The 17838-nt window shown below is 41.4% G+C and overlaps 1 pseudogene; it reads left to right on the top strand.

Moving 5' to 3' along the window:
- The first annotated feature begins 1884 nt into the window (after positions 1 to 1884).
- LOC111963705 (sodium/calcium exchanger 1-like) overlaps positions 1885 to 17838 on the top strand; it is an 89403-nt pseudogene continuing 73449 nt past the window's right edge.

Genomic DNA, 17838 nt, shown 5'->3' with positions numbered 1-17838 from the left:
GTTGAGAGAATGCCAAGAGTGTGCAAAGCTGTCATCAAGGCAAAGGGTGGCTATGATTGAAGAATCTCAAATATAAAACACTTTTTTGGTTACTACATGATTCCATGTGTGTTATTTCGTAGTTTTGATGTCTTCATTATTGTTGTACAATGTAGTAAATAGTAAAAATAAAGAAAATCCCTTGAATGAGTAGGTGTTCTAAAACTTTTGACTGGTAGTGTACATCTATTTAATTGCCCATTGGTATACAGTGGCACTCCACTTTACATTCCCCTATGTAACATCTGGTTATAACGGTAAGTAGGATGAATGGATAGGAGGTTACAATGTTTTAATGGACTGGATTAGTCTTAATTAGTGTTGTTAATTGCCAACATCGTAGGCTATGCATGAAGCAAATAAGCAGTATTATGTTAACATCCGTAACTACGCGTTATGTTTATTTTTTTATAGAGAAAATCCTATAATTCCAATCATTTCTGTCGGCCCTTCATACACAGACACTGTTGATGGCGAGCTGTGCGTTTCTATACTGAACACATATATAAATGCAACATGTAAAGTGTTGGTCTCATGTTTCATGAGCTGAAATGAAAGATCCCAGAAATGTTCCATATGCACAAAAATATCTCTCAAATTTTGTGCACAAGTTTGTTTACATCCCTTTTAGTGAGCGTTTGTTTTTTGCCAAGATAATACATCCACCTGACAGGTGTGGCATATCAAGAAACTGATTAAACAGCATGATCACTACACAGGTGCACGTTGTGCTGGGGACAATAAAAGGCCACTCTGAAATGTGTAGTTTAGTCACACAACACAATGCCACAAATGTCTCAAGTTTTGAGGGAGCGTGCAATTGGCATGCTGACTACTGGAATGTCCACCAGAGCTGTTGCAAGAGAATTTAATGTTAATTTCTCTACCATAAACCGTCTCCAACATCGTTTTAGAGAATTTGGAAGTACGCCCAACCGGTCTCACGACCACAGACCACGTGTAACCACGCCAGCCCAGGACCGCACATCCGGCTTCTTCACCTGCAGGATCGTCTGAGACCAGCCACCTGGACGGCTGATGAAACTGAGCAATATTTGTCTCTGTAATAATGCCCTTTTGTGTGGAAAAACTCATTCTGATTGGCTGGGCCTGGCTTCCCAGTGGGTGGGCCTATGCCCTCCCAAGCCCACCCATGGCTGCGCACCGACCCATGTGAATCCTTAGTTTAGGGCCTAATGAATTTATTTCAATTCACTGAGTTCCTTATGAACTGTAACTCAGTAAAATCGTTGAAATTATTGCATGTTGCGTTTATATTTTTGTTCTGTAAAGATGTTCCAAACGTCCCCTCCCCTTGCCCTGCAGACCAAGCTGCTAGAAGCTGCTGTTCCTTCTCGCGCATTGTTTTCTACCTTGTGCCAAAACCTGTCAACCGATAGACGAAATAAGACAGGGCTGCATTTGCATATATCCTTATGCCTGCCTATCCATCACTTTCTTCCCCATTCGCATCTCTTTCGCTTCCATGCTCTACTGATGCTGATGTGAGTGTTGGGTTTGCGTCTTTTTAGTACATCTTCATCACTCATTCCCGCCTCTTCGAATAGGCTCTAAGAAACAGCATTTTCAAATAGATTTTTGGTTGATTGCGAAACATTCTGCCAAAGCGGTTTGTTCTTCGGCTAATTTAGTGTAGACAAACAGCATTTGGTTCTTCTGCAGAGTAAATGGCAGATCAAAGAGGAGCGAGGATCCTTAAACGATCCAGCACTGTGTCAATAATTAGACTAATTAATTCCGCTTCAACAACCTCTCATTGCCTTGTTCACAGATAGGCTACTAATACCAATTTAGATTTGAGAAAAATCAAAACAGATATTCTGAATACAAGACATTTAGTACGAATAAAAGAACAAGGACCGATCATAGCCTATCTATTAATTCCAAGTTAGCAACGAAACCTGCCTGTGAAGCCTATTCCTGGAAAAACGCCTAGGAAAGCAGAGCGACGTATCCAAAATCCAGCGCATCAGCGTAGCCTACGGAGCACCATTGATAGTGTTCTTTGGAAGTGACAGGCTACAGTGTTTTGCCGTGCCACATTGTATACGGAGAAGGAGTCGAAGAAGGATAGGAGGCAGATGATATTGGGCAGCAAGTGAGTATTATGGATATGGATGAAGCATTACTTTATGCCTTGACAATATTCATTCTGCAAATAAGCTACCACTCTAATGATAAACGAGGATGTTTAACAAATAAGCTAACCAATAATATTTGTCTCATTTGGAGGAGGTCAGTTGGGTTGTATAAATGGTGCAATTCCTTTGATAAATCAATAAATTATACTTCAAGAGTTGATTTGGAGAACGATAGTCAACTTCATATAGGGTATTTGTGTGTCCTCCGTTATGAATGGTAAGTAGTGGCATTTTGTGTATCTCTATCAAATAAGTTCTTAGAATTTATGGAATTGTCTTGTCTTGCACCAGATCCATTTAGGAGAGCGAAGGGTGATGATCTGTTAAGCCCACCAGTTTCTTGCTCACTGCTGACAGCAGCACTCAGGTGAGTGATAATAATATTCTGTCTACTGACAAAGTTGTACATATTATGGAATAGTGTATGTTTTGTCAAAACCATGGAAAAAGTAATGTTGGCAAATAACTAATTAGTCATGACCTCAGCCACTGATTTTGATTATATCCTGAGCCTATAGTGGTTCTAGCTACATGTTTACTTGTTAATGTTTGTGGTATATAACAACAGTGTTGTGCTCAGTTGTTGATGCCATCGATAACACACCTGTTTAATGTCAACCTGTGTGTAAGTCTAATGTTCTAAATTGTCTTTATGATACTGTTCTCATGGTAATGATATAAGGTTTACAGGACCAACAGCTCTGTCTTATTAAGATGTGACTATATGAACATGGTTTGCGTAAGACATTGAGATTAGGATATACCTGAGACCTGAGTGTTATTGTACCGCAACAACACTGTAACTGCAAGTTGCCCATCCAAAGTAGTGTGTCTTTGCCCAGAGCAAATGTATTTTATTTGTATTAATTTGATTAAACCTTGCACAGGGAAGAACCATTGAGACCATGCCTATTTTGTAAGGGTGCCCAGCTTCAGACACAAAAAGCAGGAGAAAATACAAATTTAAATTACATTAAATGACAACAATGTGAGTTGCTGTTAATAATCCCATGAGGAAACATGTGCATGTGCACTGTATTTGTGGTTTTCATTAGTGCAATGTATTAGTGTGTATGTTTTGCCTCATACTCGATGTAGGTTCCCTAGTGATACTGTATTATGGAGAATGGAAAAATAATGGAGGATGGATGGTGCTTTCAAGACAACTCAGAAAACTCTGAATGTTTTTTTTGCACAGAGCTTCCTATTGGTTGATTCTGATATTTTCCAAGTGGGAAACTCGGCGCACATTTTTCTACAACTAGTTTCCAAGTCGGAAATTTCAGAGGTGCCGAGTTGTCTTGAAAACGGCAGGAGACCTGAGATGTTTAGACCATATACATAATCCTGTGGATGAGTTAAATTCTAATGTTGAGTTAGTGGTTATATTTTTATTACCACCTGTTATGGGAATCCAGTTCCACTGCTATCCTTTCTCGTAGGGCTTGGCACTGGAAATTATGATTGAAGAATGTATTTTAATTCTGAGAGAAAGATGTTTGAAGCTTTCTTTGTTATTTAGCCATTTCTATTTTTGCATTTTGACTATTTATGGTCTAATTTTAAAGGGTTGAGGGTGGTAAATGCGATTTGTTGTGTTTTGATGTGATCTATTAACTACCCATCCTAGATGCCTGCTGTGAAAGAGAATAATTGCAGACAGCAACTCAGTGAACACATCCATACTAATCTAACCTTCTAAACAATGGTGCCGACAGAGATGGTCACCTCGCTTCGAGTCATTAGAAACAATGCAGGATTTTGTTTTTTGATGTATTATTTCTTACATTGTTATCCCAGGAAATCTTAAGTCTTATGACATACAGCTGGGAAGAACTATTGGATATAAGAGCGATGTCAACTTACCAACATTACGACCAGGAATACGACTTTCCCAAAGAGGATCCTCTGTTTGGACCACCACCCAGGACAATGGAACTAATCCCAGAAGCTGACCCAAAACAACGGCACCGCAGAAGTCATTGCAGGCAATCTCAATGCTGTGCGTTACAGGGATGACATCCTCCTCCCTCATGTGGTACCCTTTCTGCAGGTTCATCCTGACATGACCCTCCAGCATAACAATGCCACCAGCCATACTGCTCGTTCTGTGCGTGATTTCCTGCAAGACAGGAATGTCAGTGTTCTGCCATGGCCAGCGAAGAGCCCGGATCTCAATCCCATTGAGCACGTCTGGGACCTGTTGGATCGGAGGGTGAGGCCTAGGGCCATTCCCCCCAGAAATGTACAGGAACTTGCAGGTGCCTTGGTGGAAGAGTGGGGTAACATCTCACAGTAAGAACTGGCAAATCTGATGCAGTCCATGTGGAGGAGATGCACTGCAGTACTTAATGCAGCTGGTGGCCACACCAGATACTGACTGTTACTTTTGATTTTGACCCACCCCTCTTTGTTCAGGGACCAATTATTCCATTTCTGTTAGTCACATGTCTGTGGAACTTGTTCAGTTTATGTCTGTTGTTGAATCTTGTTATGTTCATACAAATATTTACACATGTTAAGTTTGCTGAAAATAAACGCAGTTGACAGAGAGAGGACGTTTCTTTTTTTGCTGAGTTTATATCCTGAGGCTGCATTTATTGTAGCTGGGGATCTTAACAAAGCAAATTTGAGAACAAGGCTACCTGAATTCTATCAGCATATTGATTGCAGTACTCGCGGGAGTAATACACTCGATCACTGCTACTCTAACTTCTGCAATGCATACAAAGCCCTCCCCTGCCCTCCCTTTGGCAAATCCAACCACGATGCCGTCTTGCTCCTACCGTCTTATAGGCAGAAACTCAAACAGGATGTACCAGTGACTAGAACCATTCAACACTGGTCTGACCAATCGGAATCCATGCTTCAAGATTGTTTTGATCACACGGACTGGGATATGTTCCAGTCAGGTCGATGTTGTTCTCTGAGGCTATGAGTTTATAAGGAAGTGCATTGGAGATGTGGTACCCACTGTGACTATTAAAACCTACCCTAACCAGAAACCGTGGATGGATGGCGGAATTCGCGCAAAACTGAAAGAGTGAACCACCGCATTTAACCGTGGAAAGAGGTCTGGGAATATGGCTGAATATAAACAGTGTAGTTATTCCCTCCGCAAGGCAATCAAACATGCGAAATGCCGGGACAGGGACAAAGTAGAGTCGCAATTCAATGGCTCAGACACAAGATGTATGTGGCAGGGTCTAGAGGAAATCACAGATTACAAAAAGAAAACCAGCCAAGTCTCGAACACCGACGTCACGCTTCCAGACAAACTAAACACCTTCTTTGCCTGCTTTGAGGATAATACAGTGGCACCGTCGCTGCCCACTAACAAGGACTGCACTCCCCCCCTCACCTTCTCTGTGGCCGACGTGAGTAAAACATTCAAACGTGTTAACCCTCGCAAGGCTGCTGGCCCAGACGGCATCCCTAGCCGCGTCCTCAGAGCATGCGCAGACCAGCTGGCTGGTGTGTTTACTGACATATTCAATCGCTCCCTATCCCAGTCTGCTGTCCCCACATGCTTCAAGATGGCCACCATTGTTCCTGTACCCAAGAAGACAAAGATAACTGAACTACATGACTACCGCCCCGTAGCACCCACTTCTGTCATCATGAAGTGCTTTGAGGGAATAGTCAAGGATCCTATAACCTCCACCGTACCGGCCACCCTATACCCATTTCAGTTTGCATACCGCCCCAACAGGTCCACAGACGATGCAATCGCAATCACACTGCACACTGCCCTATCCCATCTGGACAAGAGGAATACCTATGTAAGAATGCTGTTCATTGACTACAGCTCAGCATTCAAGACCATAGTACCCTCCAAGCTCATCATCAAGCTGGAGGCCCTGGGTCACAACCCCGCCCTGTGCAATTGGGTCCTGACTTTCTGACGGGCCGCCCCCAGGTGGTGAAGGTAGGAAACCTCTCCACTTCGCTGACCCTCAATACTGGGGCACCACAAGGGTGCGTGCTCAGCCCCCTCCTGTACTCCCTGTCCACCCACGACTGTGTGGCCATGCACGCCTCCAAATCAATCATCAAGTTTGCAGACGACACAACTGTAGTGGGTTTGATTACCAACAACGACGAGACAGCCTACAGGGAGGAGGTGAGGGCACTCGGAGTGTGGTGTCAGGAAAACAACCTCTCACTCAACGTCAACAAAACAAAGGAGATGATCGTGGACTTCAGGAAACAGCAGAGGGAGAACCCCACATCGAAGGACAGCAGTGAAGAAGGTGGATTTTTTTTTAAATTCCTCTGCGTACACATCACAGACAAACTGAAATGGTCCACCCACATAGACAGTGTGGGGAAGAAGGTGCAACAGTGCCTTTTCAACCTCAGGAGGCTGAAGAAATTTGGCTTGTCACCCAAAACCCTGACAAACTTTTACAGATGCACAATCGAGAGCATCCTGTCGGGCTGTATCACAGCCTGATGCACCACCCTCAACCGTAAGGCTCTCCAGAGGGTGGTGCGGTCTGCACAACGCATCACCGGGGGAAAACTACCTGCCCTCCATGACACCTACATCACCCGATGTCACAGGAAGGCCAAAAAGATCCTCAAGGACAACAACCACCCGAGCCACTGCCTGTTCACACCGCTACCATCGAGAAGGCGAGTTCAGTACAGGCACATCAAAGCTGGGACTGAGAGACTGAAAAACAGCTTCTATCTCAAGGCCATCAGACTGCTAAACAGCAATCACTAACTCAGAGAGGCTGCTGCCTACATTGAGACCCAATCACTGGCCACTTTAATAAATGGATCACTAGTCACTTTAAACAATGCCACTTTAAATAATGCCACTTCAATAATGTTTACATATCTTACATTACTCATATCATATGTATATGCTGTATTTTATACCATCTATTGCACCTTGCGTATGCCGCTCGGCCATTGCTCATTCATATATTTATATGTACATATACTCATTCACCCCTTTAGATTTGTGTGTATTAGGTAGTTGTTGGGGATTTGTTAGATTACTTGTTAGATATTACTGCACTGTCGGAACTAGAAGCACACGCATTTCGCTACACTCGCATTAACATCTGCTAACCATGTGTATGTGACCAATAAAATTTTATTTGAACCTCTATGCCCCTATGAGTCCAGTAGCTTCTATTGGACTCGGTTATAAGGGCATGACTGTAAGTACAAGTAGGTTTAGTGTTAGAAATACAATTCTAATCCATTCCACAGTTATCAATATATTTAAAAACATTTAAAATGTGCCATTACAATTACGTACAGTACCAGTCAAAATTTAGTACACACCTACTCATTCAAGGGTTTTTCTTTATTTTGACTATTTTCCACATTGTAGAATAATAGTGAAGACATCAAAACTATGAAATAACGCATATGGAATTATGTAGTAATTCCCACATATGCTGAGGACTTGTTGGCTGCTTTTACTTCACTCTGCGGTCCAACTCATCCCAAACCATCTCAATTTGGTTGAGGTCAGGTGATTGTGGAGGCCAGGTCATCTGATGCAGCACTCCATCACTCTCCTTCTGGGTAAAATAGACCTTACACAGCCTGGAGGTGTGTTGGGTCATTGTCCTGTTGAAAAACAAATGATAGTCCCACTAAGCGGAAACCAGATGGGATCACATTATCGCTGCAGAATGATGTAGTTGCCATGCTGGTTAAGTGTTCTTTGAATTTTAAATAGATCACAGACAGTGTCACCAGCAAAGCACCCCCACACCATCACACCTTTTCCTCCATGCTCTATGGTGGGAACCACACATGCAGAGATCATCCATTCACCTACTCTGCGTCTCACAAAGACACAGCGGTTGGAACCAAAAATCTCCAATTTGGACTCATCAGACCAAAGGACAGATTTTCACCGGTCTAATGTCCATTGCTCGTGTTTCTTGGCCCGAGCAAATCTCTTCTTCTTATTGGTGTCCTTTAGTAGTGGTTTCTTTGCGGCAATTCAACCACGAAGGCCTGATTCACGCAGTCTCCTCTGAACAGTTGATGTTGATGTGTCTGTTACTTGAACTCTGTGAAGCATTTATTTGGGCTGCAATTTCTGAGGCTGGTAACTCTAACTTATCCTCTGCAGCAGAGGTAACTCTGGGTCTTCCATTTTTGTGGCGATCCTCATGAGAGCCAGTTTCACCATAGCGCTAGATGGTTTTTGCGACTGCACTTGAAGAAACGTTCAAAGTTCTTGACATTTTCTGGATTGACTGACCTTCATGTCTTAAAGTAATGATGGTTGAGGTCGTTTCTCTTGTGACCTCTAATGAGATCGTTTCTCTTTTGACCTCTAATGAGATCGTTTCTCTTTGCTTATTTGAGCTGTTCTTGCCATATTCTGTATACAACCCCTACCTTGTCACAATACAACTGATTGGCTCAAACACATTAAGAAGGAAAGAAATTCCACAAATTAACTTTTAACAAGACACACCTGTTAATTGAAATGTATTCCAGGTAACTACCTCATCAAGCTGGTTGAGAGAATGCCAAGCATGTGCAAAGCTGTCATCAAGGCAAAGGGTGGCGACTTTGAAGAATATCAAATGTAAAATATATTTTGATTTGTTTAACACCTTTTTGGTTACTACATGATTCCATGTGTGTTATTTCGTAGTGTTGATGTCTTCACTAATATTCTACAATGCCCTTGAATGAGTAGGTGTGTCCAATCTTCATTTGGACACACCTTCATTTCATTATTCCTATTTTATTATCCTATATGTTATATCAGATTTAAAATAGTTTATTCTCTTAAGATACAGGTATCAATATGTCTGTTTTTGCATGTACAGTAGGGTTATTTTCTCACGTTGAGGCATTTTGTCCATGCCAAACATCCCCATTGAGCTGGATCAGCTCTAGTTCCATTCTTTTCTTTTTGTGAGATGAGGTTTAGTCAGAGGCATGAACTTTCATTCCAAGCCTGTTCCGCCAATGCTTTTTCTTCATCTGCAATCTAAATGGTAGTGAGTAGTGGATTCGCTGTTTTTCTCAGTTCACAAAGTCACGACCACAGATAATTTCCCGGTTCGACTGGGAAATAGTACTGCCAGGGTTCAGGGATGCCTCTCAGAGAGAGTTACATGAGTTTGCACTTATAAAATATCTGCATTGAAAAGATCACGTTGGGTCAAAAACAGATCCGTTTAGCACATTTAAAAAAATATATATATCGTGACAATTATCCTGCATGTGGAGTTAGTGAAAACAGTGAATATAGTTCCTCTGACATCTGAATATGCACCATGTGCCGGTGTGTTAGGGCATGTCTTGTATTTTCAGTCACTTAGGTCAGTGGTGTCTATGCCTGTGTCATTTATTTGTATTTATTTTACCAGGGAAGTTGACTAAGAACACATTCTCATTTACAACAACGGCCTGAGGAGTAGTTACAGGGATGAATGAGCCAATTGGAAGCTGGGGATGATTAGGAACACATGATGGTATGAGTGGGATGCAGTTCAGAGGCAAGCCAGCGGTGGGATGCAGTTCAGAGGCAAGCCAGCGGTGGGATGCAGTTCAGAAGCAAGCCAGCGGTGGGATGCAGTTGCAGTAAGCAAGCCAGAGGTGGGATGCAGTTCAGAAGCAAGCCAGAGGTGGGATGCAGTTCAGAAGCAAGCCAGCGGTGGGATGCAGTTCAGAGGCAAGCCAGAGGCAAGCCAGCGGTGGGATGCAGGGTGGTATGCTATTGCTGACTTGATGACAAAAGTTTTATGTTTCTCCTCTGCTACTGCTGATTAAATCACCTACAGTTTAAGTTCATCTTAATGCGTGTTGTGGATAGATAATATGAATCTGTTTCTTGTCGTTGGCTAAATTCAAGAAATTGTTTATTTTGTGATCCATGCTCCGGATATGGGGAAGCCAAAAGAAAACACACACACACACATTTTAATCATGCTTATGGATGGTCCAGCTCCACCCAGAACCTCGGGTAATAGAGGGCTAAACACATATGCTATGTGGAAGAGGCTTTTTGTGTGCTTTAGTCAGATTTACACCTTCAACCTCATTTGGTGTTGAGCCACGTTTTGTTCAATGTCTCCCAAACGTCTTTCCAGTCTTACAATTACTAAACGGAACAGGTCTAAGTGTTTTGTTTTGTGTGCTCAGAGACCTTTGTGACCTTCGAATACCAAAGTCATTCTTTACCGTGTTGAGCTTTCCAGGACCTACATGGACCCCAATCAGGCGACCTCAGGAGAACTTGTGCCCCAGTCTCTGGACCAGTGTTTCCTAAGTCCAGTCCTCGATTACCCCGAACAGCACACATTTTTGTTGTAGCCCGGGACGAATATACCTCATTCAACTCATTCAGGGCTTGATGATTAGTTGACAAGTTGAATCAGGTGTGCTTGTTCAGGGTTACAATACAAATGAGTACTGTTGGGGATACTTGAGGACCCGAGTTGCAAACAATGCTCTAGACCATAGCAATTTAAGATGACAAATGTCTCGGTGTGCACAGTGAATCCTGTGATGCTCTAATGAATGCACAAACATGATTGTGGATCCTCTTTTCTTTAGTCCTGTAGGAATGTTAATTTCAGATTTAATGTCTGTTTCCTGTTTGGTGTTTGGCTTTGTGACGCACTAAATGAATTTGCAGAGGCGTTGTAATCTCTCAACAGAAACTGATGAACAGTCTCAGGGTCTCGGTTAATTATAAAAATGTTGTTGACACTTGTGTGTCTGTGTGTGTTGTCTGTCTGTGTGTGTCGCAGTGACTGAGAAAATCTAATGTATTTTGCAGTGTTTATGCAATTGTTTTTTTATATGTTGACACAGCCCCTAATTACCACCAAAGATCTTGAAGTGATTAATTGGAACCAAGCTACCAACCTGTTATATATTTAATGTAGAATGGCACATTAGGGTCTCATTGCCTCTTAAAATATAAGGGTGCTTGACAAATCAAATCTGGCAAACATTGACTGTACAGTGTCCACTCAAACATGCCATTATGTACTGCCAAGTATTTTCACTGTACACATATAGAGCGTTGTAAAGCAGCAGAGAGGCAATGGTTCCAGGTGCTGTCCATGGTCCTGATTCTGCATGTTAGAAACAGCTACAACAGTTAGATGAAATCTTGCTAATCAACACCAACCATTGAGCACAATGAAGACTGGAGAAGTGGCAGAGCTATCCATTTTTTTCCTGGAAATTAAAAGCACAATTTAAGTTGGATGTCTTTGGGCTCTACCATGGTGAAGAGAATGTTAAATCTCACAATCTCTTAAAAAACCCTTTTCACTCGCTGTCATTCTCTCACTTTCTCTCTCTCTCTCTCTGTCTCTCTCTCTCTCTCTCACACACAGACACGCACACACACAACCAGACATGGGTTGAAATATGTGTGTATTTGAATATTTGTTATTTAAATACTTTTTTCTGTATTTGGGTATTTTCAAATACTAAGTCCAAAATATATACTTTTATTAGAGTACTTGAATGGTTATTTGTAAAAAATTAAATTAAAATAAAAACGAATTTATTTCAAATACTATTTTCAAATACCTGGTTTAAATTCATGACTCAGTGTATTTTTGTATTTTCAAATATTGTACTTTCCAAGTGTATTTCCAATTACAAAACGGGTTGTTTGGATCCTGGATGCTGATTGTTTGATATCCCGCAAAATACCATGACGTGGTAATCTCATTATTCCACTGTCCCACACCCCAGGCAGGAAATGTATACACATCATCTCCCTGGAGGAATAAAGCGTCTAAACATTATTTTTCCATGCAACTATTTGGTTTGCAACAGTTGGGGTTTTTATACACCTACCTGTCTACCTCTATAACCTGTGCAACAATGTATCATTTTACAAATGCGATCTCTCCCGTGGTAGTAGTCTAGCTCTAGGAACGTACAGATATGTTCCTAGGGCTAGCTAGCCTAAGAATGAACGTGAAAATAACAATTCACCATGGAAACCGTAAACACTCAGAATTCTATTCATTCATTAACCAGCGCAGTATGGCCTATGTAGACCTATTGGATATTCATTAAATAATTATTTATTGAAGTTCTTGTCTCTCATCATCATTGCATCTCTGATAGCTAGCTACACTACCAGTCAAACGTTTTAGAACACCTACTCATTCAAGGGTTTTCCTTTATTTTTACTATTTTCTACATTGTAGAATAATAGTGAAGACATCAAAATTATGAAATAACTCATATGGAATCTTGTAGTAACCAAAAAAGTGTTAAACAAATCAAAATATATTGTAATGAAACAGGCAGGGAGCAGGTCTCGAAGGGGGGGTATACAGAAGATAGCCCAATTTGGTAAAAGACCAAGTCCATAGTATGGCAAGAACAGCTCAAATGAGCAAAGAGAAACAACAGTCTATCATTACTTTAAGACATGAAGGTCAGTCAATATGGAACATTTCAAGAACTTTGAAAGTTTCTTCGAGTGTAGTCGCAAAAACCATCAAGCGCTATGATGAAACTGGCTCTCATGAGGACCACCACAGGAAAGGAAGACGCAGAGTTACCTCTGCTGCAGATGATAAGTTCATTAAAGTTACCAGCCTCTTAAATGCTTCACAGAGTTAAAGGAACAGACACATCTCAACATCAACTGTTCAGAGGAGACTGCGTGAATCAGGCCTTCGTGGTCGAATTGCTGCAAAGAAACCACTACTAAAGGACACCAATAATAAGAAGAGACTTGCTCGGGCCAAGAAACACGATCAATAGACATTAGACCAGTGGAAATCTGTCCTTTGGTCTGGAGTCCAAATTGGAGATTTTTGGTTCCAACTGCTGTGTCTTTGTGAGACGCGGTGTGGGTGAATGGATGATCTCCGCATGTGTATTTCCCACCATAAAGCATGGAGGAGGAGGAGGTGTAATGGTGTGGGTGTGCTTTGCTGTTGACACTGTCTGTGATCGATTTAGAATTCAAGGCGCACTTAACCAGCATGGCTACCACAGCATTCTGCAGCGATACGCCATCCCATCCGCTTAGTGGGACTATCATTTGTTTTTCAACAGGACAATGACCCAACACACCTCCAGGCTGTGTAAGGGCTATTTTACCAAGAAGGAGAGTGATGGAGTGCTGCATCAGATGACCTGCTTGTTTTGCAAAGGTGTTGTGGACGCCGTGGCATATGGGTGTAAGCATCTGCCGCTGGTTCCAAAGGGTGCATGTTTGAATTACGCTTTAGAAAGATGTTTTTGATATTTTTTGTTTTAAGCCTCTACTAACCTTGACCCTTACCTTAACCATTCGTAGTTAATGCCTAAATTTAATCTTGGAACGATACAGAGAAGAAACAAAAAAACTTCGAAATTTGACTTTTACATTTGAGAAACATTGCGCCAACCTTAATAGTTGTTGCCTATGTAGGCCTATTGGATATTTATTGAATCATTATTTATTGAAGATCTTGTCCATCATCGTCATTTAATCTCTGCTAGCTAGCTACGTGCCAATGATTTGTTTAGCATAGCAATGTCGAATGATTAGAATAACGACCGTGTCAGACATGACAAAATAACTATTGACCAGGCCGCTTGTGTTGCAACTTCAGAATGCAAACACAAATTACTGTTTTAAATGTTTTTAATAAAAAATGTAATCAAATTTGTATAAATATGTTGGCAACTGTTATAAAAGCAATAACTGGGGATTATCGTGTGATAACTCCCTCCTAAGGGCTGTTCCCAGCCCAAGGCGAACAGCACTTAGGAAGGATTATCACACAATAATCCTTGGGTTTCTCATGCCTTACTGTTTAAATAGACTCCAGTATTCAACTGCTTGTTTTTTCAAATAAAATAATCTGAATATGTGTTTTTTAAATGTTTGGAAAAGTAATTTAAATACCTGAAATAGAATTTGAACCAGGTCTGTCTCCACTAACACACACCACACACACACACACCACACACACACACACACACACACACACACACACACACACACACACACACACACACACTCACACTCACACTCCACACTCACACAGACATGCTACCTCCATCTGTCTAGAGCCCTATTAAATGTCAAGCTCTGCTTTCCTCTACTCCTCTTATGTAAATGAATGTTTTAGAGTGAATTCCATTTTGAATTGAGTCATTTCAGGATTTTAATTGGACATACCATTTTTATTATAAAATGCTCATGATGCAGACATGGGTTTTTTAGATATTCAAAATAAAAATGTTCTCTCTTCTCGCTTTCTGTAGGTCTCTTCTCGTTCTGTCTGTCTGTCTGTCTGTCTGTTTCTGTCTGTCTGTCGTTGTCTGTCTGTCCTGTCTGTCTGTCTGTCTGTCTGTCTGTCTGTCTGTCTGTCTGTCTGTCTGTCTGTCTGTCTGTCTGTCTGTCTGTCTGTCTGTCTGTCTGTCTGTCTGTCTGTCTGTCTGTCTGTCTGTCTGTCTGTCTGTCTGTCTGTCCTGTCTGTCTGTCTGGTCTGTCTGTCTGTCTGTCTGTCTGTCTGTCTGTCTGTCTGTCTGTCTGTCTGTCTGTCTGTCTGTCTGTCTGTCTGTCTGTCTGTCTGTCTGTCTGTCTGTCTGTCTGGCCTCTGTCTGTCTGTCTGTCTTGTCTGTCTGTCTGTCTGTCTGTCTGTCTGTCTGTCTGTCTGTCTGTCTGTTGTCTGTCTGTCTGTCTGTCTGTCTGTCTGTCTGTCTGTCTGTCTGTCTGTCTGTCTGTCTGTTTTTCTGGGTTTTTCTTGGTTTTCGTTTTTGTTCGTGGGTTTTCTGGTTTTTCTGTTTCTTTGTTCTGTTTTTTTTCCCTGGGTTGTTTTCTTTGGGTTCTTGTCGTCTGTCTGTCTCGTCTGTCTGTCTGTCTGTCGTCTGTCTGTCTGTCTGTCTGTCTGTCTGTCTGTCTGTCTGTCTGTCTGTCTGTCTGTCTGTCTGTCTGTGTCTTGTCTGTCTGTGTCTTGTCTGTCTTGTCTGTCTGTGTGCAGTCTGAATGGCTCTGCCCAGCATAATGCCAGGCTACACACCAGACAGAGTCAAAATGCCAACAAGAAGTCACACGTTGAGGTCACTCAACGGATATACCAGCCAGCTGTGCATGACATTGATAACAAGTAAATCTATTTCTGCTGTTAGAAATTCCATGTGTTTTTGCTTCATGATAATTGAAATGAGAATGTTCTTCAGCCATATTGAGAAGGCATAGTGCCCAATGTCAATACTTCCCTTCCTATAAATGCTTTTCTGTGATATTGGGTTTTGCTCAGTTATTTGGGCATGTGCCCACACTGGCTCCATCTCTATGTAATATTGCAGTCATTACTGAGTGAATGTCAACGACACTTGAATGGAAATTTGTAAGACGTGTGGATATAGGTTGGCAAAGTACAGCGAAAGAGTTGGCAAGGCAAGTTTTAAGACCAAGAATATGACATATGGGGGTTATGTGGCAACACAACTAGTGGCACAGAAAACTTGGAGTTGAGGAGGAGGAGGAGGGGAGGGAGGGAGGGGGGGGGCTACCAAGATTGCCAGCTGATACTTGAGACATAGAGAGGAGACGAATGGAGAATGTAGCTGTACCTGCCCCTGGGCAAATATCACCAATTGAAAGAAGAAAGTAAAAAGAAAAGGTAGTGTTATTTTTGTCTGGCACATGCCATATGCTGTCTCTCCCAGCTAGGCAACGTTCCAAGGCCTTTTACAGGGTGGCCTGACTTTACCTTATATTCTTACTTCACCAGAGTCAGGACAGCACGTGGTTCATCTGCAACAAAAGATATGCAGTGCTGGCAGGTGCACATCAACAGTTGTGAATTTGAATTAATCTTACTGGCTTGCTTCATTAACAACTTATATTGGTGATCCTGTGAGGTCAAGGTCAGAAACATGATTTTCTTTCTTGCTGCAAGAATGCATTAATTATCCTGGAAACCTGATAACCGGTTGATTGAACATGGTCTTAGATAAGAGGATGGAGTTAGTAGAAGAGCGTAGTTCATTTGCATTGGCCTGGTTGCTTGTTACACATTTACTTCCCTGGGCCCAGTTATCTGGATTTCACTTATTGGATAGGATTAAATACATGGCAATATCATGAATAGAACTGACAATTCATTGACTTGAATGGGGACTCCCATTCTATTCATTCTAATTCATTCTATTCATTCTAATTTTAATCCTATCCGATAGGTGAAATCCGAATAGATAACTTTTGAAAAACTCTGAGGTTAAGGTCTAGATTAGTTCTTTAGAGGCACAACAATTCTATGTGTGATTGATTGTGTTTGTTTAAATTGTGGAGTCTTCTAGTGGAGCGGGCGATGAAATGAAAAGCATGTTCACATCAGGAGAGATCAGCATGAAACAATTTCATTCTGCTCCTGTTTGGGATTAGGACGGTCTGAATGGTAATGTGTTGCATATGCCGTGAATATCAATGTGTGTGTGGACATGTGTGCAGCATATTGAAAAAGGGAAAATGACAGCTCTGAATATGCAGGAAGCTGGGCTGGGATAGCCTTCATGTTTTTACAGCTCAAGGGGAATGCTGTTGACCCATTTAAAATATGATTTTTTTCCCACACGTTTGATGCCTTACAGATTAGGTACTCTACTATGTGTATCAACTCAATGAAATGTCAATCCAAACCATGGCTCTTATGTCATAGAATTGGGACCTTATGCCTATTTGATTGTGTAATGTGACTGTCATGGCAGTTTTAAAATTGGAATTCCTTGACTATTGTATCATTGTTGAGAAAAATATCCCAGTGCAGTAGTATTTATTTATGAGTTGGCATCTCTGTGTCTATCTGTCAGTTGGATACCTCACATGTGTACCTACTATTATACAAAAAATATACGATTTTTTATTTAATTTTGTGTGTGGTGTGTGTGAGCAACGTGTGTGTTTAGGCATGTATGCAATTCTCCACATTACTGCTGCCATACATGTGCTTTCAGTTCCCTGCACCATACCTTTCCCCATCCACGACATCAAAGCCAAGTCTTCAACCCCTAACTCCCCTCAGGAATGGGATTTAAAAATATTCTCTCTCATTGCAGTGTTATCTTTCTTCCTTTGTCCCCTGTTATTCGAATGTGCTTGTTGTAGACAATAGAGAACAATTTTAAATTAGCCGATGAGGAAGAGAAGATTTTAATCTCAGCTCTGTCACTTCCATAAAGGAAAAACCTCATATATTTGAAGTAAACAATCTTGCCTGTCTGTTGTTATCTCATTGTGTGTGCTGGTGGGGATTGTATTAACAGAAATTACGCCAAACAGTGAAAGGAAACAATCACTTGAGCACGGTTCTCATTCTGTCTGAGGAATTATCTTTGGGCTTTTGTTATAATAGGGATTATTTTATATTTTAGTAGAGTGCAGGGGCGAAAATCTGATATCAACCTTGGAGGGGACAATTACATGAAATTTTCTCAGGAGCAATTCCTGAGGGGGACACCAAAAGTAGTGCTGTAACACATATACTATGTTGTAATATGTTAAATGTATATTGAGGGACCATAATCACTACTACTGGATAATTGTTAGGTACAGTAGTTAACTGAAGGGTTGTCCCAACTTGTTTAAATCATTATAATACTAATAATAATAATAGTTATAGCAATGTTCCTTATCAGTGCAGTGTTCCTCTCT

The sequence above is a fragment of the Salvelinus sp. IW2-2015 genome, linkage group LG5 (genome assembly GCF_002910315.2).
Source record: "Salvelinus sp. IW2-2015 linkage group LG5, ASM291031v2, whole genome shotgun sequence".
NCBI classification, from domain to species: Eukaryota; Metazoa; Chordata; class Actinopteri; order Salmoniformes; family Salmonidae; genus Salvelinus; species Salvelinus sp. IW2-2015.
This window is presented reverse-complemented; position numbering and strand designations above follow the sequence as displayed.